Genomic DNA, 26,109 nt, shown 5'->3' with positions numbered 1-26,109 from the left:
TGTGAACAATGCTCTATGCGGGCCATTATTGTGCAATTATATACTAAGCAGTCACCCCCTCCAGGAATGGGTAGGTGGAGAGTGGCTGTTTATCTGGTATTTTGCACCTGTGTTGCTAACATCTTGCTTTATTAGCTGGCTGCACCCAGTAGTGCACTTGTTCCAAGATCTGTCCTCTGTTCCTAGGAACATTAGAGGTCCAACAGTTCCAAAAATACTACCTATATCACCTATTCTGTGAAATACAAGCTTCACAAACATTGTGAGTTAGATTGTAACTAGTTCACCAGCATTATATGAGATATTATAAAGGATATATGAAATGAGCCAAATAGCTGTAAAACCTATACACTGTATTCTGCATTCCAAGAATAGAGTCTGTAATGCTAGGCTGTGAACCTTAACAGAAAAAAGGCAACTATACTACATATTGGTATCACTGTGATTCAGATTTCCTCATTAGGTTTCTTAATAAAATGTGGTAACATTTTTTTCACTTATTACTAAGCATTATTTAATTTTATCACGCTTTGTTGCCTTTAAAGTAGAGACATAATTAAAATTCAACCCTACTTTATTATACAATTTACAACAAATCACCCCATTTTTTAATGATTTCTTACTCAGTAACAATATCCTGAATAGGTTTTAATGATTGATGATAGAAATAGAAAATTGGGTCACAGCTCGAGAAGGGAAAGAGTATCAATCAGGCATGTCGCTGCTATCACAAGGAAAAATGTCCCACACTGCAGGGCAATAAATCATGTCAAGTTTCTTCTCACTGTAATCCATAATTGTTGCCTTCAACAAATAATAGTTAAAATGTCAACATAGTTCATTGCTGTATGTTACCTATGCTGAGATCCTAGTTAGAAGATTTACTAGGAATACAATTCAAACTTTGCAGCTAATACTGAATGTAATTTAGCGCATGTTGTCACAAAAAAAATCTAATGTAAGGCTATGTTTGTAATTAGCAATAAGAATAGCATAGCCAAGTTATCCTGGTCCGGGAAACGTGGTTTTATGCTTCCCCCCATTCTTGGCAACTAGCAATATAGGTATGGGAAATGGCATTAGATGCGTGGGTGAGTACAGTGTTGTACTTGTAGCATTACTGTATGGGTAGACTCACACAAGCGTATAAAAAGATCATTCAGAGTTTAATCCAAAAAGCTTGGGCAATTTTTTACTCACTTGTCATGTGTCTGCTGTCCATACACAATCTGTTTTTTTTACATCAGTAGCAATTATAATTTACATGACCATTTACAGCTTCCTATGTTGGAGAATTGCAATGTATCCATAAAAATCAATCGCTTTGCTGTGGCTCCGGAAGGCATCAGATTTTCTTTTATACATCCATAGACTCGACACATTAATCGATCCTGAGGGACAATTTGTATTTTAAAAATGTGATGATCCATACAAAGATATCGCAGTATGTATCTATTCGGAATACAGATCAAGAGTAAAATGTAAAAGCGATTAAGTCAGAGATTTGCAGTTTGCAGAGGGGGTTTTGGGTATAGGCAGTGTTTTAATTTGACCGCAGCGTCTGACTTGAGTACTTTGAGCCCACCGAAGAAAAATCATTCTTAGGGCCCACCATGCAGTTATATACAAATGATACAATATACAGTGGATATGGAAAGTATTCAGACCCTTTTAAATTTTTCACTCTTTGTCTCATTACAGCCATTTGGTAAATTCAAAAAAGTTCATTATTTTCTCATTAATGTACACTCTACACCCCATCTTGACTGAAAAAACACAGAAATGTAAAAATTTTTGAAAATTTATTAAAAAATAAAAACTGAAATATCACATGGTCATAAGTATTCAGACCCTTTGCTCAGTATTGAGTAGAAGCACCCTTTGAGCTAGTACAGCCATGAGTCTTCTTGGGAATGATGCAACAAGTTTTTCACACCAGGATTTGGGGATCCTCTGACATTATTCCTTGCAGATCCTCTCCAGTTCTGTCAGGTTGGATGGTGAACAATGGTGGACAGCCATTTTCAGGTCTCTCCAGAGATGCTCAATTGAGTTTAGGTCAGGGCTCTGGCTGGGCCAGTCAAGAATGGTCAAAGAGTTGTTCTGAAGCTACTCCTTTGCTATTTTAGCTGTGTGCTTAGGGTCATTGTCTGGTTGGAAGGTGAACCTTCCGCCAAGTCTGAGGTCCAGAGCACTCTGGAAGAGGTTTTCATTCACGATATCTCTGTACTTGGCCGCTTTCATGTTTCCTTCAATTGCGACCAGTCATCCTGTCCCTGCAGCTGAAAAACACCCCCATAGTATGATGCTGCCACCACCATGTTTGAATGTTGGGATTGTATTGGACAGGCAATGAGCAGTGCCTGGTTTTCTCCACACATACCGCTTAGAATTATCACCAGTTAGGTCTATCATCGTCTTATCAGATCAGAGAATCTTATTTCTCATAGTCTGGGAGTCATTCATGTGTTTTTTAGCAAACTCTATGCGGGCTTTCATATGTCTGGCACTGAGGAGAGGCTTCCATCGGGTCACTCTGCCATAAAGGCCCGACTGGTGGAGGGCTGCAATGATAGTTGACTTTGTGAAACTTTCTCCCATCTCCTTACTGCATCTGTGGGGCTCATCCACAGTAATCTTGGGGTTCTTTTTTACCTCTCTCACCAAGGCGCTTGTCCCACGATTGCTCAGTTTGGCTGGATGGCCAGGTCTAGGAAGACTTCTGTTGGTCTCAAACTTCTTCCATTTAAGGATTATGGAGGCCACTGTGCTCATAGGAACCTTGAGTACTGCAGAAATTCTTTTGCAACCTTGGTCAGATGTGTGCCTTGCCAGTTCCTTTGACCTCATGATTCTCATTTGGTCTGACATGCACTGTGAGCTGTGAGGTCTTATATAGATAGGTGTGTGCCATTACAAATCAAATCCTATCAGTTTAATTAAACACAGCTGGAAACGAGTAAAACCATCTCATGGAGGATCACAAGGAAATGGACAGCATGTGACTTAAATATGAGTGTCTGAGCAAAGGGACTGAATACTTATGACCATGTGGTATTTCAGTTTTTCTTTTTCAATAAATTTGCAAAAATGTCTACATTTCTGTTTTTTTCCGTTAAGATGGGGTGCAGAGTGTACATTAATGTGAGAAAAAATGAACTTTTTTGAATTTAGAAAATGGATGCAATGAATATAGAGTGAAAAATTTAAAGGGGTATGAATACTTTCTGTACTCACTGTACACTACATCACACGGGACACATCCTTTAAATACTACACCACAAAGGACACATCCTCTATATACTACACCACATGGGACACAACCTCTATATACTACACCACATGGGACAAATCCTCTATATACTACACCACACGGTACACATCCTCTAAATACTACACCACATGGGACACAACCTCTATTTACTACACCACACGAGACACAACCACTATGTACTGCACCACACAGGACACAACCTCTCTATACTACACCACAAAGGACACATCCTCTATATACTACATCACACGGGACACAACCACTATGCAATGCACAAAATGTGACACAATCTCTATGTACTACACTACAAAGGACACATCCTCTATAAACTACACCACACGGGACACAACCTCTATATACTATACCACATGGGACATAACCTCTATATGGGTCGCCCTCCCAGGGCTGTGGGGTACTCGGTACCGGGCCGGTGTCAGCAGGATGTGTCACAGCGGCGGTGACCCGTTCCACGGCCCTGGGCACCCAAGCAATGGAGAAATTGAAATGGTGGAATGTAATTGATTAAATGAATAGTTCGCGACGCCACCTGTGGTGTTCGGCAAGTGAGATGTTAAGCTGATGCTGCATGCAGATCCTCTGTTACTGGTGGTGTGTTGCAGCCAAGATGATGAAGCTCCCCATAGGTGGAGCTGTAGTCCCAGGGCAGTGTAGATGTAGGGGTAGAGGAGAGGCACAGGCAGTGTAGAAGCTGGTACCCAGATGTAGCGGTACAGGGTGTGTTAGCGCAGGAATGAGTGGAGGACACCAGGGCTTGTAGTTCCAAAGCTTTACTCACAGTCTGTAGTACACACAGGTGCCTGCCTCCCTGCTGTGTTCTCCGGGTCAAGGACTCAGTCAACCTCCAGGTCAGATGGAATGCTCCCTTCCAACACTCCGCCAACATGTGCCTTTAAGAACATCTCCTCTTATAGCACCTTTGGTGTGAAGTACTCCTAGTACTGAGTTACACTTGAGTTCCTCCTGACAGATGTTCCCAAGAACCTTCCTTGTACGGCAGACAGCTGTAGCCTGCTTCGGGGACTCATTGCTCCTGAGTCCCGGCTCACTCTCAATGCTGCTGTTGTGCCCCCAAGTCTGAGATGAAAGTAGCGCATTTATAGCCTGCTACTCCTCCGGTGTCTGCTGCTGGACCATTAGTGTCCATACAACCTCAGGGACCAGGCCCCGGCCTTGCGCTTAGAACTTCTAGGCAGGGCTCTTCCTCTAACCCACGTCCTCTGTTCCCTTTCACTCCTACGTTCCGTACTAGTCTTTCCTTCCCATGGAAGATCAGGTTTCTGTTCAATGTCTTTCTCTTTCTTTCCTTTCCCGTGCCAGCAGACCCAGGTCACTGAGATCTGCTGCAGCACCTCCTTCCTCCATCCCTCTCTCAGGGATCCTCACTCCTCTCTCACTGACTGACTCACTGACTGACTGACTGACTGAAATCCTAAACCTTCCCACTCTTTCATGTATTCTAACTCCACCCACCTCCCAGCACGTTTCGTGTTCCAAGCAGGGAGCAACCAAAGGTGCTCTGCTACACTCCAAGCAGGGAGCCGCAATGTTGCTTTGCTGAACTACTGTGTTGTGTGGGATGCAAGTGTTGGAGTGTGGTCAGGAGCCTCCAACTTACCGGGATGGTGGGGCACCACCCCTCAGGAGGAGGTGCAGTACCTCTGTGGCAAATGAACCCTCAGGGGCGCCACACTCCCCCCCATTAAACACAGCACATCCGGGGGCTGCAAGTTAAACAGAGTTGACAATACAGGAACATACAAAATTTTTTAATGCTGAATAAACATGTCTTATACTAAACTTCCCAATGTGGGAGGCACCGTTTCTTGAACATTACAAACACTTTTAACTACCTATCTAAATTCAAAGTTATGCTACCTAATTTAAAATGCTATGGAAGCAAACTCAATATCCAACATTGATTCACATTTTCTAGCAACACATTTTCTTTCTGTTATATTACACATTCTCTTACTTTCTTATATGGCAACCGCTGGTGTCTGGTTCTTCACCTTTAACTTCAATTTTTTATTCACATTCAAGTCATTTGTCCTTCAAAATGTCTTTAGTATACCATTTACTATACTTCTACATTTGTAAAACATTCACTGTATTCCTTTCTCAATTATACCCTATAAAATCTGTCATTAAACATTATCACTTTCTAGCTTTCTGTTTCAAAAATATGTTAACCATTTTCAATAACTGTAAATGTAGACACTGGTCTGGTCAACATGTCTGGAAATGTCCCTATGATGAGGTAATTCTTCCTTCAGGAAGAGAGTCCTATGTAAAACCAAAAGATAGCACCTAAAGAGGTGCAAACTATGTACAAGTTGCAGTTCTGGATCATTCAGTGTTCATGATCTCCACAGTTCAAGTATGAAAGCTGCCAATACAACTGGGCAACAACTGGAAAAACAGAACTAAACCATGATGGTCAAAATAGGAAACAAAAGGCACAACGGTGCAAATACCATCCTGGGTAACAAGAGTTTTTTTTTTTTTTGCTTGAGATTGCTAGTGGTGGTCTCCTCCTGGGATTTCTGGAAACTGGTTACTGGAAATGCTTCCAGGGGAGAAACTTTGGGTGCCTTCATCCTGTTGCTGGTTGCTTGCCATAGGGCATGGTGGTAACAGCTGGTGCGATCGCCGCCTAGGGTATTGGAGCTGTTGTAAAGGGAACCCATGATGCATATCAATGCCCATCAGCTGTTCCTCATTGGTCGGTGGTTCCGCTGTCCTGGTGTGGGGCTTAACATCCAGGGAAGCCGCGGCCTGTTGGCACTGGTAGGCGACTACGCGGGGACCTTGCAGCCAAGGGATCCCGATGTCAATATCCCAAAGCGACCTAGACTCCTCCAAGCCCTGAAGATGCCGGATCGTGCGCGCCTGCTCCAGCCGTACCTTTCTCAGTAGGGACCTCTTCCACCTCCCCATCTCCAACAGCCTAGTGTCCCTAGCTGACACTTCCAACTGCCCCATTTCGAGTTCCCACAAGCCAGCCTCTGACAACGTGAATTCGGGGGGCAACCCTTTAGGAGGGCCGGGGTATATACCTGATGCCTCCCGGCGGTGCAGTCTCTGCTCCTGTGCAGGCATAGTGGCGGTGGACGCCGTTCGGTGGGATGTCGGGGACGGCGGTGGAGCTAATGGCGGCTCCGGGTCCGCAGGTGTCTCTGGAGGGACCTGCGCAGCCACATCAGGTCCGGACAGGAGCTCTTCTTCCTCCGCTTCGGCTCCCAAGGCCTCAGACAGCTCCTCCAGTGGTAACAGCAGAGAGGGGACAATGGATGCTGCTGGGGGCATGGCAGTGGTCGCAGGCTCCACAGAGTCTGCCTGGAAAAGATCTGGTGCAGCAGCGGCGGGTACCGGTGTTGCGGGTACCTCAGGTGTAGGCCCCTCCTGGGCACGCTGCAGATTTAAGGTCCATAGCGCTTCCTGCCTTAGTTGCAGGTGGCGCGTCAGCTGGGCTATCTCATCCTCTAGCTGCTGGTGGTTCATCTCGGACACTGGGTTGGAACCTTCAGCCATGGTGCCGGGGAGATCCAGCATAACATCCTTGCACTCCGCAGGACTCCTCCCGTCTCCTTCCAAGATGGCATTCTGGTGTTCTTCTTCCTGTCTCGGCTCTTTTCCCGCCACTGGCTTCCACTCCTCCTTCTGGGGGTGGCGTCTTCTTCCAACTCCTCCATACCAAGCCAGTATACGAACCCCTCGGGGGGTGGGCCATGTCGCCGTTGCATAGTAATTCAGGCAGGGGAGGCCCAGGACAGTTCACGGTCTTTTCTTAGGACCTCCCATGTTATCACGCCCTTTTTCACCGTGCAAGCGGCCATTTTTAGTGTTCATTTTACAGTCTATTAAATTGGATCTTCTGCACATTTTCAAAAACTTTAAGTCTTAGGCACACAGAACCCGATGGCATCAGGTCTCGTCATCCTGTTCGTGACGCCAAGTTGGGTCGCCCTCCCAGGGCTGTGGGGTACTCGGTACCGGGCCGGTGTCAGCAGGATGTGTCAAAGTGGCGGTTACCCGGTCCGTGACCCTGGGCGCCCAAGTATTGGGGAAATTGAAATGGTGAAATATAATTGATTAAATGAATAGTTCGCGACGCCACCTGTGGAGTTCGGCAGGTGAGATGTTAAGCCAACGATGCATGCAGATCCACTAGGACTGGTGGTGTGTTGCAGCCAAGATGGTGAAGCTCCCCACAGGTGGAGCTGTAGTCCCAGTGCAGTGTAGATGTAGGGAGAGAGGAGAGGCGCAGGCAGTGTAGAAGCTGGTACCCAGATGTAGCGGTACAGGGTGTGTTAGCGCAGGAATGAATGGAGGACACCCAGGCTTGTAGTTCCAAAGCTTTACTCACAGTCTGTAGTACACACAGGTGCCTGCCTCCATGCTGTGTCCTCCGGGTCAGGGACTCAGTCAACCTCCAGGTCAGATGGAATGCTCCCTTCCAACACTCTGCCAACATGTGCCTTTCTGAACGTCTCCTCTTATAGCGCCTTTGGTGTGAAGTACTCCTAGTACTGAGTTACACTGGAGTTCCTCCTGACAGATGTTCCCAAGAACCTTCCTTGTACGGCAGACAACTGTAGCCTGCTTCGGGGACTCCTTGCTCCTGAGTCCCGGCTCACTATCAATGTTGCTGTTGTGCCCCCAAGTCTGAGATGGAAGTAGCGCATTTATAGCCTGCTACTCCTCTGGTGTCTGCTGCTGGACCATTAGTGTCCATACAACCTCGGGGACCGGGCTCCGGCCTTGTGCTTAGAACTTCTAGGCAGGGTTCTTCCTCTAACCCATTTCCTCTGTTCCCTTTTACTCCTATGTTCCATACTAGTCTTTCCTTCCCATGGAAGATCAGGTTTCTATTCAATGTCTTTCTCTTTCTTTCCTTTCCCGTGCCAGCAGACCCAGGTCACTGAGATATGCTGCAACACCTCCTTCCTCCATCTCTCTCTCAGGGATCCTCACTCCTCTCTCACTGACTGACTCACTGACTGGCTGACTGACTGACTGAAATCCTAAACCTTCCCACTCTTTTATGCATTCTAACTCCACCCGCCTCCCAGCACGTTTCGTGTTCCAAGCAGGGAGCCACCAAAGGTGCTCTGCTACACTCCAAGCAGGGAGCCACAATGTGGCTTTGCTGAACTACTGTGTTGTGTGGGATGCAAGTGTTGGAGCGTGGTCAGGAGCCTCCAACTTCCCTGGATGGTGGGGCACCATACCTCAGGAGGAGGTGCAGTACCTCTGTGGCAACTGAACACTCAGGGGCGCCACATATATACTACACCACACAGGACACATCCTCTATATACTTCACGGGACACAACCTCTATTTACTACACCACACCTGATACAGCCTCTATATACTGCACCACACGGGACACAACCTCTATATACTGCACCACACAGGACACAACCTGTATATACTACACCACAAGGGATACATCCTCTAAATACTACACTACCCTGGATACAATCTCTATATATTGCACCACATGGGACACATCCTCTATATACTACACCACACAGGACACAACCTCTATATACTACACCACACGGGATACATCCTCTATATACTACACCATAACGGACACAACCTCTATATACTACATCACACAGGACACAACTTCTATGTACTGCACCACACAGGACACATCAGCTATGTACAGTACTACACCACGCAGGACACACAACCTATATATGCTACAAAACACGGGATACATTCTCTGTATACTAAACCACATGGGAGATATCCTCTATATACTACACTACACGAGATACATCTTCTATATACTACACCACAAGAGATACATCCTCTATATACTACAACACACAGGATACATCCTCTATATACTGCACTGCACAGTACACAACCTCTATATACTACACTGCCCAGGACACAAACTCTAAATACTACACTGTACAGGAGGTCCTCTATATGCTACTGGTCGTATTCTACTGCTTCCAGCAACAAAGAGGACCAAAGATGCAACAAAGTGGCAGAAGTCAGCGACTTATGCATTTTAGGGAACTTACATTACTGATACCACTCTGGTGGTGAAATCAGAAATACCCCAGAGTATTACTTTAAGGGAACTGATTTATGAAAGTATTTCAATGTGCCATAATTTTGTGATGCTTTAATGTGCAAAGCTAAGTAAATTTAAGTGACATTTACTTAAACTACTATATTCCTTGACTTGTGTGTGTGTGTATGTATGTATATATCTATTCTATTATTTCTAAAAACTGTTTTTCAGTGATTACTTTGTATCTCCGTTCATACTGCACCCACACACACAAATGATACACCATTTGAAAGGTAAACTTGCCTCCTTCAACAAGAAAATAGCTAAACAAACCACACATCCACGATTTGATCACAAAATACAGTTTAAACATTAATTTTCATAAACCTGCAGTAAGGAAAAATGACCTGCAGGTGGCACCACACTACCACAAAGCTGCTTACAGACATCACAAACAAATCCAAACATTTGCCTTGGGGGTTTTCCTGCTTGATGAACTGCTTTCCCAGTCTATTTCAGCCAAATTGGAGGATTGCACACTTCACTGCAGGTTAGTCAGTTATGAAAACACATTTGTAAACATGCACTGCTTTTTCATTGATTACTTTGCCCCAGGCACACAAATGGTGAGTCGCATATGCAAACACATTTGTAACCATGCGCTGCTTTTTCGCTGATTACTTCACCCCACACACATAAATGATACACCATTTGCAAGGTAAAATTGCCCCCTTCAGCAAGAAAAGAGCCAAACAAACCACACATCCACAATTTTATCTCTAAATACAGTTTACACTTTCATTTTCATAAACCTGCAGAAAGACTCAATGACCTGCAAGTTAAACAGAGTTGACAATACAGGAACTACAAAATTTTGTAATGCTAAATAAACATGTCTTATACTAAACTTCCCAATGTGGCAGTCATGGTTTCTTGAACGTTACAAACAAGTGAACTAACTATCTAAATTTAAAGTGCTATGGAAGCAACTCAATATCAATTCACATTTTATAGCAACACATTTTTTTTCTGTTACTTTGCACATTCTCTTACTTTCTTATATGACAACTGTTGGTGTCTGGTTCATCACCTGTAACTTCAATTCTTTATTCACATTCAAGGGGTTTGTACTTCAAAATTTCTTTAGTATACCATTTACTATACTTCTACATTTGTAAAACATTCACTGTATTCCTTTCTCAATTTTACCCTATAAAATCTGTCATTAAACATTATCACTTTCTAGCTTGCTGATTGAAAAATATGTTAATCATTATCAATAAGTGCAAAGAGTAGGCACTGGTCCGGCCAACATGTCTGGAAATGTCCCTATGATGAGGTAATTCTTCCTTCAAGAAGAGAGTCCTATGTAAAACCAAGAGAGAGCACCTAAAGAGGTGCAAACTATGTACAAGTTGCAGTTCTGGATAATTCAGTGTTCATGATCTCCACAGTTCAAATGTGAAGGCTGCCAAAGAAGCTGGGCAACCACTGGAAAAACAAAACTAAACCATGATGATCAAAATAGGAAACAAAAGGCACAACGGTGCAAATACCCTCCTGGGTAACGAGAGTTATTTTTGCTTGAGATTGCTAGTGGTGGTCTCCTGGGATTTCTGGAAACTGGTCACTGGAACTGCTTCCAGGGGAGAAAACGCGTTGCAGCCCGCAGGTAATCCTCTTCCATCGGAGTCAAATTTGTAGCTTTCTGTACTCTTGGCTGCAGGACTGGTGTTGATCCAGCTTGGCACATGGGGGCAGGCACGAACACTGTTTTAGTAATCACTGGGGCCGAAGGGGCAGTAGTCAGTTTCTGCCTGCAGGTCTTGATGAGATCCTCCGGGATCCGTCTGATATTCATGGCATACCAGCCTCTCAGTCCTTCATGTCTAGTAAAGGTTACATGATCTCCCGGATGTAGGTTTCTGGAAGGGTGTCCCTTCCTCAAGTGTGACTCTACGTCCCTCCGATTGAAGAACAGATCGGAGATTCGGCTGGGGTCATGGATGAAGCCGAACCCCCACTCGTGGTTCACATTTAGAACCTATCCCCAACTTGCTGAGTCCCGGGAACCATAGTGACCGGCACGAACCTGCTCTTTCCAGTCCAAATCAGGGCCCAGCACAGCCAGCTTGCGCTGCTCCCTTGCCCGTTGCTCGGCTGCCAGCTGGCATATGGTCGCTTGGCAGCTAGCCCAATTTTCATCTTCCTCCCGTTCTTCCCGAGACCGATCCCGGCTCGTTGTATACCGCGGCCCCACCATTAGGGGTTCCGGTGTCCTCCCTGGGGGACTGGTATCCCGGTCCCAGACCAGATCTAACATGACCTGGCTAGCCGCTGTGATCGTGGTACACCCCAGGGCCTTCCCAGATGTAGGGGCATCAGACGTACCTGGAGCCTCCTGGCTATGTGGTCTCTGCTTCGGTGTAGGCATGGTTGCAGTGGATGCTGTTCGGTGGGATACCGGGGATGGCGGTGAAGCTATTGGCGGCTCCGGGTCCGCAGGGGTCTCTGGAAGGACCTGCGCGGCCGCGTCAGGTCCGGACGGGAGCTCTTCTTCCTCCCAAGGCCTCAGACAGCACCTCCGGTGGTAACAGCAGAATGGGGATAATGGATGCTGCCGGGGAAATGGCAGTGGTCGCAGGCTCCACAGAGTCTGCCTGGAAAAGATCCGATGCAGCAGTGGCGGGTACCAATGATGAGGGTACCGCAGGTGTAAGCCCCTCCTGGGTGCGCTGCAGATTTAAGGTCCTTAGCGCTTCCTGCCTCAGTTGCTGGCGGCACGTCAGCTGGGCTATCTCGTCCTCCAGCTGCTGGCGGTTCATCTCGGACACTGGGTTGGAGCCTTCAGCCATGGCGCCGGGGAGACCCAGCATAACCTCCTTGCGCTCCGCAGGCCTCCTTCCAAGATGGCGTTCTGGCGTTCTTCTTCCTGTCTCGGCTCTTTTCCCGCCACTGGCTTCCGCTCATCCTTCTGAGGGCGGCGTCTTCCTCCAACTCCTCCATACCAAGCCAGTATACAAACCCCTCGGGGGGTGGGCCATGTTGCTATCGCATAGTAATTCAGGCAGGGGAGGCCCAGGACAGTTTGCGGTCTTTTCTTAGGACCTCCCATGTTATCACGCCCTTCTTCACCACGCCAGCAGCCATTTTTAGCATTCATTTTACAGTCTATTAAATTGGGTCTTCTGCACATTTTCAAAAGCTCTGAGTCTTAGGCACACAGAACCCAATGGCATCGGGTCTTGTCATCCTGTTCGTGACGCCAAGTTGGGTCACCCTCCCATGGCTGTGGGGTACTCGGTACCGGGCCGGTGTCAGCGGGATGTGTCACAGCGGCAGTGACCCGGTCCGTGGCCCCGGGCGCCCAAGTAATGGGGAAAATGAAATGGTGGAATGTAATTCATTGAATGAATAGTTCGTGACACAACCTGTGGTGTTCGGCAAGCGAGATATTAAGCAGACGCTGCATGCAGATCCTCTGGGACTGGTGGTGTGTTGCAGCCAAGATGGTGAAGCTCCCCACCGGTGGAGCTGTAGTCCCAGGGCAGTGTAGATGTTGGGGTAGAGGAGAGGCACAGGCAGTGTAGAAGCTGGTACCCAGATGTAGCGGTGCAGGGTGTGTTGGCGCAGGAATAAATGGAGGACACCCGAGCTTGTAGTTCCAAAGCTTTACTCACAGTCTGTAGTACACACAGGTGCCTGCCTCCGTGCTTTGTCCTACGGGTCAGGGACTCAGTCAACCTCCAGGTCTGATGGAATGCTCCCTTCCAACACTCCGCCAACATGTGCCTTTCTGAACGTCTCCTCTTATAGCGCCTTTGGTGTGAAGTACTCCTAGTACTGAGTTACACTGGAGTTCCTCCTGACAAATGTTCCCAAGAACCTTCCTTGTACGGCGGACAGCTGTTGCCTGCTTCGGGGACTCCTTGCTCCTGCGTCCCGGCTCACTATCAATGTTGCTGTTGTGCCCCCAAGTCTGAGATGGAAGTAGCGCATTTACAGCCTGCTACTCCTCCGGTGTCTGCTGCAGGACCATTAGTGTCCGTACAACCTCGGGGACCGGGCCCCGGCCTTGCGCTTAGAACTTCTAGGCAGGGTTCTTCCTCTAAGCCACATCCACTGTTCCCTTTTACTCCTATGTTCCGTACTAGTCTTTCCTTCCCATGGAAGATCAACTTTCTGTTCAATGTCTTTCTCTTTCTTTCCTTTCCAGTGCCAGCAGACCCAGGTCACTGAGATCTGCTGCAGCACCTCCTTCCTCCATCCCTCTCTCAGGGATCCTCACTCCTCACTCCTCTCTGACTTACTGACTGACTGACTGAAATCCTAAACCTTCCCACTCTTTTATGTATTCTAACTCCACCCGCCTCCCAGCACGTTTCGTGTTCCAAGCAGGGAGCCACTAAAGGTGCTCTGCTACACTCCAAGCAGGGAGCCGCAATGTGGCTTTGCTGAACTACTGTGCTGTGTGGGATGCAAGTGTTGGAGCGTGGTCTGGAGCCTCCAACTTACCTGGATGGTGGGGCACCACACCTCAGGAGGAGGTGCAGTACCTCTGTGTCAACTTAACCCTCTAGGGCGCCACACTGCATGTCAGCCAATCAGCATTAGATCACCTCTGCCCACATTTTTGAAGATGAAGAGCCAGAGACGCAGCACAGGTAACAGGTGACTGAGGGTCAGCTGTTGAGTGTGTGTGTGTCTCTCTGACTCAGCCTCACACAGTCGGCTGTGCCCCTGACAGTGCTGGCAGAAGTGAGATCGGCACTCTGCACACACACACTGCACACCGCTCTTAGCACATCAATAGAAGTGGGCAGCGGCAGCAGGTGATGTGAAGCTATGGAATAGAGTATGCATTGCTCAGTCGGTTTTAGACAAAATAGGGCCCTGGGCAAAATTCAAGGTGAGGCCCCCAATCCTGTAATATTCCACCAACAACACTGTTAGGCCCCTTTCACATGTCCATATAAAACACGTACATGTTACACCGCTATCGGTGTCACCAGTGTTTCAATCAGTGGGTCGTCCATGTACCATCCGTGTTTTTCCAGTATGGACAGCGTCAGACTGGAGCACCTTGGGCCCACCAGAGAAAATCATTCTTGATGCCCACTATGTAGCTATATAGAAATATATTCAAGAACACCAATTTTGTCGTAAAACACGCTAATATCAGAGAATAGTATAAGGTAGTACACATCTTAATTATGTAACAGGGGTTGGGGTAGCCCCCTCATAGAATATAAAGTAGCCCCCCTCATAGAATATAATGTAGCCTCCCTCATGGAATATAATGCAGCCCCCCTCATAGAATATAATGCAGCCCCCCTAATAGAGTATAATACAGCACCCCACGAAATATAATGCAACCCCGTCATAAGGTATATTCAGCCCCCCCATAGAATATAATGTAGAAACCTCATATGGCATAATGCAACCCCCCTCCATCTCCATCATTGTTCTCCCCCTCCACCCCCATCATTGTCCTCATCACCACATCCCTCATTGCCTTGTCACACACTTCCTCCCCCACAAGTAATGTCTTTTCCACCACTACCATCATTGTCATTTCCACCACAACTGTAATTGCTTTCTCCCCCACCACCCCATCATTGCCCATTCCACCAACCCATCATTGCCTTCCCCACCACCATCATCATTTCCTCCCCCACCACCATCATCATTGCCTCCCCCACCACCACCATCATTGCCACCCCCCACCACCATCATTGCCTTATTCTCCACCACATCCATCTTTGCTTCCTCCCCCACCAACCCATCACCCTTTCCACAACCAACAACATTGCCTTCTCCCCCACCACCCCCATCACTGCTCTCTCCATCACCCACATCATTGCAAATCTCCAATATCTGCAATACACACACAACACCACTATCACACATACAGCACCACACATGGACCGCACCGCCCCACTGTCTTTCACACACACACACAAAGCACCTCACCACATACATACACAGCTGCTAGCACGCGCGCGCACACACACATCTCTTCGCATGTTCCTGCAGCACATCCCAGCAGCTTCCTCTCTAAAACAGCCACGCTGAATGATGGGGCATGGGGGACCGTGAATTTTCATTTCTCTTTAGCAGTGGGGACAGGCTCCTGTCTCTAGCTGCTGCTCTCTGGCATCGGGAGGTGCTACCTTGACTTAGGGGCCCCAGAGCAGCTGGGTGTGCCGCTAATAGCATCACGCCACTGGCTGGGGGGCCCCTTAAGCAGTTGGGGGCCCTAAGCAGCTGCTGGCCAATTTGCCAGCAGGTGTCAGTGCCTGGACCCACCTGAGAATCCTCCGGTTCTCTGGTGGGCCACTACGACCCTGGGTATGGATACTGGAAATGAAATTAAAAAGCCTTTCACATACATGTTAAACACGGACGGCACACGTACAGCACATGTACGGCTCACGTACGGTACATGGACGGCATGTTTACACTGACCCATAGACTTGTATTGGCCTTTGTCATCTGTGCTGCTGAGAAAACACAGACATGTTGCGGATTGATCTACAGTGTTGGCAGGAAACATTCTGCTTTTTTACAGCCTTTTCACTTGCATTTTTGTGTCCCATTCATTTGAATAGGGGAAAAAACGCTGCAGAAATGCTGAAAGACGACAGCAACAGATTTATAAAAAAAAGTGTCTCCTGGTCAGTGTTCGTGTCTGGCCACTGTACTGGGACAGCGCAGAATAGTATAGTAGACTGCACTATTCCACACAATAGGATATTAAGCCCTGTTCACATTGGGCTTCTGCACTGCGTCTGGGGGCTCTGCCTGAATCCCCCTAAAATAGGATTCACATAAATCCCCAACAGGACCACAGACTGCACTGACACAAGCAGAGGTCAAATGAATATGTTTTTTTCTGAAATTGACAGTCTGCTTTATTTTCTTAGGGTATTTGCACACGATCAGGAATTGACAGCGCTTTTGACACAACACATGTCCGCTGCGTCCTAAGTCTGCCATCTATTGAACACAGGTGATTCCACATGTGATCAATGAACTGTGCGGATTCATCACGTCCTACACATTGCATGGGTGAAATTTATCTTGTGGAGACTACCGTCTCCACAAGATAAATAGACATGCTGTGGTCTGGAAAGATGTGCTGCATGTCCGACTCCCTGGATGAGCCACAGGTGTATGTGGATGCATAATGGGCATGGGATTTCTTGAAATCCCATCCACTATGCTGTAACATCTGGACAATGCACAAGTACACAGCTTACAACCCGCAGTGATTACTGATCTTGTGCACCTACCATCAGAGTCTGTGTTTATTTGCCTAAAAGTGTCCACTTTTCTGTGGCTGTTGGAACAGACGGACACGTTCAGAAAAAAAACATCACATGTGGAGTTGATTTAATTCTTGTCATTGCAATCTATGCCTCTATAGGGGATTCAGGCAGAGCCCATTGGGGCGCAGTAAAGAAAGACAATGTGAACAGGCCCTAATGTAAATCACAGGCTCTATGTTGGCATACGCAACAGAAATGTACTTATTGTTTATTTAAAGGAGGACTTTACACTAGCCTGACAGCAGATGGTGATAGTGCGAAGTTAAATGTTTGCTGTGTTGTGGGGAGGGAAGCTCTCTTGTTATTGCTAGTTTTCACTTTAGTTTTTGACTGTATTATGCCAGCAGCTCCGGCTGTGTGCTTCTGAATTTTTATCTCATGTTTACCCATAAGAAGTAAATGCTGTTTACTGAAGATAACTTGCTCAGTGAAGTTCTGCTGTGTACAGGTGGATTCTCAAAAGATACACTCTGCTACACTTTAGACATTAACTGTTGATCCCTATTATGGCGACTTATGGCGACACTATAATTACAGAACTATATATGCAGCACATATACACAGATATACACTATACATGTACACACATTATAAATCTAATATATAAAGCTCAATGTGGGTGTGTATGTGTGTGTGTGTGTGTGTGTGTGTGTGTGTGTGTGTGTGTATGTCAGGGATTGGCATCCGCACCGTCGCAGCTACAGCCACAAAATTTGGCACAGTCACACGTCTGGACCCCGAGAGTGTCATAGGCTATGTTGTGAGGTGAAATTTTAACCCCGCGTGTTCCAATTCACCAAACAATTTTGCCCTTATCTACATAATGGGGAAAAAGTGTGTGTGTATCAAGCCCCACCCCTCATTATGATGTCATAATGGTTGTCATGGTGATGCTGATGTCATCATAGGTTGCAAGCCCCACCCCTCATTATGATGTCATAATGGTTGCCATGGCGACGCTAATGTCATAATAGGTTGCAATGGCAAAGATGCTGTCACAATGGTTGTCATGGTGACGATGATGTCTTAATAGGTTGCAATTGTGACGGTTATGTCATAATGGTTGCCATGGTGATGATAATGTCATAATGGGTATATGGGCACGGGACTAAGGGATGGAGGATGTGTGGTGGGTATATGGGCACTGGACTTTGGGATGGAGGATATGTATGACGGGTATATGGGCACGGGACTATGGCATGGCGGATATGTATGACGGGTATATGGGCACGGGACTATGGGATGGCGGATATGTATGATGGGTATATGGGCATGGGACTGTGAGATGAAGGATGTGTGATGGGTATATGGGCACTCGACTATGGGATGGTGAATATGTATGATGGGTATATGGGCATGGGACTATGGGATGGTGGCTATGTATGATGGGTACATGGGCACGGGACTATGGGATGGAGGATAATTATAATTTGTTATAACTAACCACAGTTAGTTTCTATGCCCGGGCAGCTCCGGGCTCTTCAGCTAGTACTTTATAAATATAGAAATATACACTACATACTGTATATAATACAGTATACAGACACATACATTGTGTCATTGGACATATATAAGGTATATACACACAGAAATATTCAGTTTATATACAGTATATACAGTATGCTCACATACATATACACAATACACTGCACACATGCAGTATACAAATATAATATAACAGATACACATCCTATATACTTTATGTACATGCATATATATAAATATACACACATGCACCACAGATATACACAATCATACTATATACTGTATATATGTACACACATACTATATAAACATATACAGACACACACACTGTATACTGCACATGTACACACACATACACACAGTGTCGGACTGAGGTGCCAAGGGCCCACCAGTAGCATTGACTTTGGTGGGACCCACTTTTGACCTGCATAGAAATATTACACCACCTTCATTCAAAAATGTACCTATATCTCTATATAATAATAAACTAGGTAGTTTGGTTAATGAAGGAGATGCTGATTTTTTTCTCTACAGAGTAAACCATGTGAATTATGCCAATAGCTACCCATGTAGTGGGGTTGGGGGCCCGTGTCTGCATAGGGGCCCACCGTGGGATTCCCCTGTTCCCCTATGGGCCAGTCTGAGCCTGGAAACACAAATAGAATAGAATCATAGAATTGGAAGGGACCTCCTGGGCCATCTGGTCCAACCCCCTGCTCAAAGCAGGATTCGCTAAATCATCCCAGTCAGATGCCTGTCCAGCCTCTGTTTGAAGACTTCCATTGAAGGAGAACTCACCACTTCTCGTGGCAGTCTGTTCCACTCATTGATCACTCTAACTGTCAAAAAGTTTTTTCTAATATCTAATCTGTGTCTCCTCCCATTCAGTTTCATCCCATTGCTTCTAGTCTTTCCTTGTGCAAATGAGAATAAAGTTGATCCTTCTACAATGTGACAGCCCTTTAGATATTTGTAGACAGCTATTAAGTCTCCTCTCAGTCTTCTCTTTTGCAAACTAAACATTCCCAAATCCTGCAACCTTTCCTCATAAGACAGGGTTTGCAGACCGGTCACCATTCTGGTCGCTCTTTTCTGAACTTGCTCCAGTTTGTTGATGTCTTTTTTAAAATGTGGTGCCCAAAACTGGACACAATATTCCAGATGAGGTCTGACCAAAGAGGAGTAGAGGGAAATAATGACTTCACGTGATCTAGACTGTATGCTTCTGTTAATACATCCTAGAATTGCATTTGCCTTTTTTGCTGCTGCATCACACTGTTGACTCATATTCAGTCTGTGATCTATTAGTATACCCAAGTCTTTTTCACATGTGCTGTCACTAAGCCCTATTCCCCCCATTCTGTATATGCTTTTTTCATTTTTATTGCCCAGATGTAGTACTTTGCATTTCTCCCTGTTAAAAACCATTCTGTTGGTTGCTGCCCACTTCTCCAGTTTATTTATATCTTTTTGAATCCTCTCTCTCTCTTCTCTAGTATTAGCTATCCCTCCTAGATTTGTGTCATCAGCAAATTTAATCAGTTTACCCTCAATTCCTTCATCTAAATCATTGATAAAGATGTTGAACAATACAGGGCCCAGGACAGAGCCCTGTGGTACCCCACTTGAGACATTCTTCCAACTGGATATGCAGCCATTTACGACCACTCTTTGGGTCCGATCACTAACCAGTTATGAATCCACCTAACAGTTGCCTTGTCCATTCCATACTTAGTCATTTTTTCAATAAGGATTGTATGTGAGACTTTGTCAAATGCTTTGCTGAAGTCAAGATATACTATATCTACAGCATTTCCTTGATCCACCCAATCAGTGATACCGTCATAGAAGGAAATTAAGTTAGTCTGACATGACTTATTAGTTACAAACCCATGCTGACTCTGTTTAATCACTTCATTCTTATCCAAGTATTGACATACATGTTGTTTAATAATTTGTTCAAAGATCTTTCCTGGTATAGAAGTCAGACTCACCGGCCTATAGTTGCCTGGGTCCACCTTCTTCCCCTTTTGAAGATAGGAACAACATTTGCTCTTCTCCAGTCTTCTGGCACTTCTCCTATTCTCCAAGAATTTTCAAAGATTATGGAGAGGGGTTCAAAAATTTCTTCTGCTATCTCCTTCAGTACTCTGGGGTGTAATTCATCTGGACCTGGAGACTTGAATTCATTTAGGTTAGCTAAGTGTTTCCTCACTATCTTTCTTTCTTTATAGATATCCTGGATTCTTCTATTCCCTTAATAGGACAGTGAAGAACAGTTGATGTTACATTTCCTTTCTGAGAGAAAACAGATGCAAAATAGGAATTTAAAAGTTCAGCCTTCTCAACATTTTGTCTTACCATTTCATCATTTTCATACTGTAAAAATGCTATAGCATCTTTGACTTTTCTTTTACTTTTGACATATCCCCAAAATCCTTTATTATTGCTTTTGACATCTCTTGCAAGCCTCAATTCATTTTCAGCTTTAGTTAATCTAATTTGTGCCCTGCAGGTTCTGCAGACAGCATTATATTCTTCTTTAGATATGCCTCCCTCTTTCCATTTTATAAACATTTTTTTCTTCCTTTTTAGCATGTGCTTAAGTTCTGTGTTCATCCATCCTGGTTTCCTTAAATGCTTCCTATTCTTCCCTCTTTTCAGAATTGTTAACAACTGTGCTTTGAGAATTTCATTTTTCAAGATTTCCCATTCTTCCTGGACATTTTTGTCTTTAAGGATATCCAGCCATTGGATCCCTCCAATTCTCTTTTTGAATCCCTTAAAATCTGCCTTTCTGAAATCTAACCTTGACGTCTGAGTCTTCACAGGTCTTCCGCCTCTAGTTATCCAAAATTCTAAAATAGCATGGTCGCTACCTCCTAGGGTCCCAGCCACTTTTACCTCCTCAACCATTTCCTCCCTGTTTATAAGGATTAGATCCAAGGTAGCAGTTCCCCTTGTTTTTTCCCCTACCTTTTGGAAGATAAAGTTGTCAGCAAGAGAGGATAAGAATTTCCTTGACCTGTTAGTTTTGCCTGAGAGAGATTCCCAACAAATGTCTGGATAGTTGAAATCTCCCATGACAACTATGTCATATTTTTTGGAGAACTTGGCCATTTGATGCATAAAGAGTTCATCCATATCATCAGCTTGCACAGGCGGCCTGTAGTAAATGCCTACAATGGTGTCCTTTCCATTGTTCTGTCCTTGTATTCTTACCCAAACAGTTTCCACAGAACTTCCAGTCTCTGAAGCTTCAATCTCTGTGCAGATATACGCGTTTCTAACATACAATGCGACACCCCCTCCTCGTTTATCAAGTCTGTTTCTTGCAAATAAGTTGTATCCTTCTAGTCTTGTATTCCAATCATGTCTATTGTCCCACCAAGTTTCAGTGATTCCAATGACATCATATTTCTTTTCCTGTGTTAGTAGTTTCAATTCTCCTTGTTTGTTGCCCATGCTTTGTGCATTAGTATAGAAACATTTTAGTTTGTGATTGGTTTCTCTTTCTCCAATATTTTTATTAATTAGATACTTTTGTCTTTGTTCTTCCTTTCCACTTCTAATAACAGAGTTCTCAATAGCATTTGTCAGGTGTATGGCTTTTTCTGGTCTTTTGCTTCCCTTCCCATGTTGTTCTAGTTTAAAGCTCTCCTTACAAGTGTAGCAAGGCGACTTCCAAATACATGCTTTCCAGTCTTCGTAAGGTGCACCCCATCTCTAGCAAGTAGTCCATCGTATAAGTAATTCACTCCGTGATCCAGAAATCCAAATCGTTGCTGATGGCACCATTGACGTAGCCAGTTGTTCACCTGCAGAATCTTATTCCACCTCCTTGTTCCATGGCCATCCACTGGGAGGATGGAAGAGAAGACCACCTGCGCTCCCAGTTCTTTCACTTTCTTGCCTAAGTCTTCAAAGTCTCTGCAGATGGTTTCCAGGTCATTTCTTGCGGTGTCATTTGTCCCCACATGTAGTAGCAGGAATGGGTAGTCATCTGTAGGTCTGAAGAGTCCTGATATCCTGTCAGACACATCTTTAAATATATGTATACTTACCAGGTCCTAGTGATTCACTTGTGCTGCAGACATCTTTCTTCCTGCCCAGGTGACCTCTGCTGTACGCCACCTCCCCACTCTCAACTTAACCTGACACTGCAGAGCCAGGCATAGAGAGGGGGGATGGAGGGGGGTTTGGAAAGATGATCAAGTACTGCAGACGATGCAGAGCCTTATTCGCTGTAAGGCCCGGGTCACACTTCCTAATGTGATGCGAGAAACTCGAGCGAATCTCTTGCATCAATACCCGGCGAAGCTGCTGGCACTCGGGACCGGAGTGTACGGCTGCATAGAAATACGGGTATTTATGCAAGAGACTCACACGAGTTTCTTGCATCACACTCGCAAGTGTGACCCCGGCTTAAGGAATGCTGTACTTCGTCTGTGCACTTCATAAAGGAGCTGCAGACATAGCGGGCAGCCTTTGTGGGTGGAAGTACCTAGGGCTGGGGGCGGGCCCAGACCCACCGGAGGATTCACCAGTGTCCCGGTGCTCCAGTCCAACCCTGTGGATGAGTCTCATCCGATTTACTGAAGAAACTAGTGTATGCTGCATTTTTATTCACACACAGATTCGGTCAGTGAAAAAAATTGCTCATCTGCACTACCCCACTGAAAAACATTGGTCCAAATACTGTCTATTATTTTCACAGGCCACACTCATAACAAAAACACAGTAGTGTGAATGAACCATATAGGTGACACTAGTGTTCCAGTCCTCTTCATCTCTGAAGAGGCTATTTGCATATCACTTCATTGTATTACTATTATTGAATTTGTTTATTTTTTCTCAATTTTATATTGAGTTAAATGAGATCGCAACACTTAATTTAATAATGCAGCATGAAAAAACTCAAGGTGGTATTTCTAATGTATTTTAAAAAAAAAATTTAAAAGCTTTTTTAATAAAATATCAAAGTTTGAACTCTGAGGCTACCTGTGAGACCAGTCTCAATTGCCCATGAGAACATTTCCTGAACTTTACAAGAATTCATTATTCTGGGACGGAATATAAAATGAAAGAGGTGACTGATTGCTATGATAACTAGACATCCTATAATAACACTGAGATGCCATTGTTCAGTTACTGTGGTAATTAAAACGGGAACACTGAAGCCTTTTTCAGATCAAGCCTGTAAAATCAAGGACGCATAAGATATTATATTTTGGGTTTTTTTGTTTGCATTTTTGTTATTTGTATTTTTTACAACCCATAAGAATGATATTTCTTTTTACTTAATACTGTTTACTGTACACATTGTTTTAAATTGTATAATTCCTGAATACTATATTTCTCTGTCCTGGAGAAGAAAATATGTAAACTCTCACCCAAGTATTATTCCCCTCCCCCAATTTCCTATTATTAATATTGTTATTGCTATAGATTTGCAGGACATGAAGATCGTAGTGTCACACTGCTACATTTGTGCCATGTGCCAGCGATTCCCGGACAAGTTGTGCAACCAAAACATTGCACAACATCTGAGTCTTACTGTTGTACGGCTGTTTTAATCTAATTCACTGCACACTCAAAGGGGTTTCATGCAAATAAGTGTCCATTTTATTATGTACAAAATATGTGGGAGCCAAACAAGAATATATAGCATCAAGTAGAAGCGATATAAATACTACGACGTTTCGGCTCAGTCCGAACCTTTATCACTTTATCGCTGAATCCAGAGTCGGATCCTTGAATAAGGTGCACAGGGAAGAATAGAACTCCCAAGAAAATAGCCCAAGAAAGATGGCTGTTGTTATAGTGCTATAAAGCGGCGCTCCCGCGCCTGGCTGCAATGACGCCATTGCACTCTCTCCTCCAGCTACATATGGAGGATCTACCCTGCTATCTCAAGGACATGAATCAGTTGTTGCGCAAAACGGATGGCCTTACCTTGGATAGTGACACCATTCTAGTCACTATGGACATAGAATTGTTATATACGAATATTCGCCATAGTGACAGACTACGAGCAACTGAATTTTTTCTATCTACATCCAGTCTCTCTCCAAGTTTGAGGGCTTTTGTTTTGGAAGTTCTAGAATTTGCCCTCACGCATAATTTCTTTACATTCAGGGGGTCTTTCTTCCTACAGCTCCAGGGGACAGCCATGGGGGCAGCATTCGCGCCCTCCTATGCCAGTCTGTTCCTGGGGCTGTGGGAGAGAGACCTCCTGATGTCAGATCGGCTGTCATCTATGGAGCACGTCCCCTTTTGGACGCGCTACATAGATGACATTCTATTGATCTGGCAGGGGGATACGACAGCTTTAGAAAGTTTCATCTTGGAACTAAATGACAATGGCCTGAACATTCATCTCACTGCCACGTTTGATAGGGACAGGGTAGAGTTCTTAGATCTTTCACTGAGTAGGGGTCAGGAAGGGATTATTCAGACAAGTATCTACAGGAAGCCAACGGCCACGAACATGCTCCTACATGCATCCTCCTCACATCTGACACATATGGTGCGTTCTGTACCAGTAGGCCAGTTTCTACGTCTTTGATGTCTGTGCTCAACCGAGGAAGAGTTTGAAATTCAGGCTAAGGATTTGAGGGGTCGTTTTACTGAGAGGGGGTACAGTAATCGATCAATTATTAGGGCCTATCTACTGGCCAAGTATAGCAATAGAAACTCCCTCCTGTATAAAACTAACGATAAGCCGAGTAAATCTGAAGTGGTGAGGTTTATCACTAATTTCAACGCTTGGTCAGAGCAGGTATGTGGTATTTTAAATAAATCTTGGAACATCATGAAGATGGACCCCATTATAGCAAAGATTATCCCAGACAAACCTCAAATCACCTTTCAGAGGGCTAGGAATTTACGAGATCACCTCGTACGTAGTCATTATTTCGGGGACCTCCCTAAGACTTTCCTGTATGACTTTGCCCGGAATAGAAGGGGTCGTAGTGCAGCTTGTGGCCACTGTGTGGCATGTGTTAATATGATCAAAGATGACATTTTCACGGATTCTTCGGGACAGAAACAATTCAAGATTGTTAAAACCATCAATTGTATGTCCCGTAATGTCATCTACTATGCCACATACCCCTGTTCCTTGATCTATATAGGGCTTACTACCCGACAATTGAAGGTCAGGATCAGGGAGCATGTGTTAGTCATACAAGCTGCCGTTAATGAAGAAGAGGTGCATCTGCTCAAAATATTACCCAGGCATTTTAAGATACATCATAACTGCTACAGCAGTGGCCTTAAAGTTAAGGGTATTGATGTGGTAGATATGGTGATTCGGGGGGTGGGAGAATATCCCAACGCTTAGCTCAAAAAGAGATGCGGTGGATTTGGACCTTAAATACGGTGCATCCTAATGGGCTAAATGAAAGTCTGTCTTACATTCCATTCCTGTGATTGTGCCTGTCCACTTTGGGACTGTGCTTGGGCACACAGGAGTGCAGCAGTTTTTAAGCTATTTTATTGGTTTTAATTTTGATTTTTTGTTCTAGTTTGTTATTAGTGTCGATTGATTGGGGTCGCTCTTGGAGATTCATATCCATTACTCTTGGATGTTCAGTGGAAGTATTCCATGTAATCCAGCATCATCTATGGAAGAAGTCGGAGAAAAGATTCATAACGTATTTAGGCCTGGCATTTGGTGTGACCTATATACGGTTACAATCAAGAAGGCATGACTGTGGCTGAGGTGGTTTCACCACGAAAATCTTCACGGATGCCAATTAATATGGACTTTTCCGCATACCCACACTCCCTTTGCATGTATTGGTATGGGATATGGTGTTTCCCATTTGCCCCATGGCCTTATGTATGTATATAGAAAGAATACATTGGGGGTTAGATATATTTTGATCTTTCATTTCGTATGCAGTCTATATATTGCTTATGATGCGTTTGATAGAGAGATGTATATATGTGCATG

Source organism: Dendrobates tinctorius, unplaced genomic scaffold (assembly GCF_039654945.1).
Source record: "Dendrobates tinctorius isolate UK_male_01 unplaced genomic scaffold, ASM3965494v1 ptg000102l, whole genome shotgun sequence".
Lineage (NCBI taxonomy): Eukaryota > Metazoa > Chordata > Amphibia > Anura > Dendrobatidae > Dendrobates > Dendrobates tinctorius.
This window is presented reverse-complemented; position numbering follows the sequence as displayed.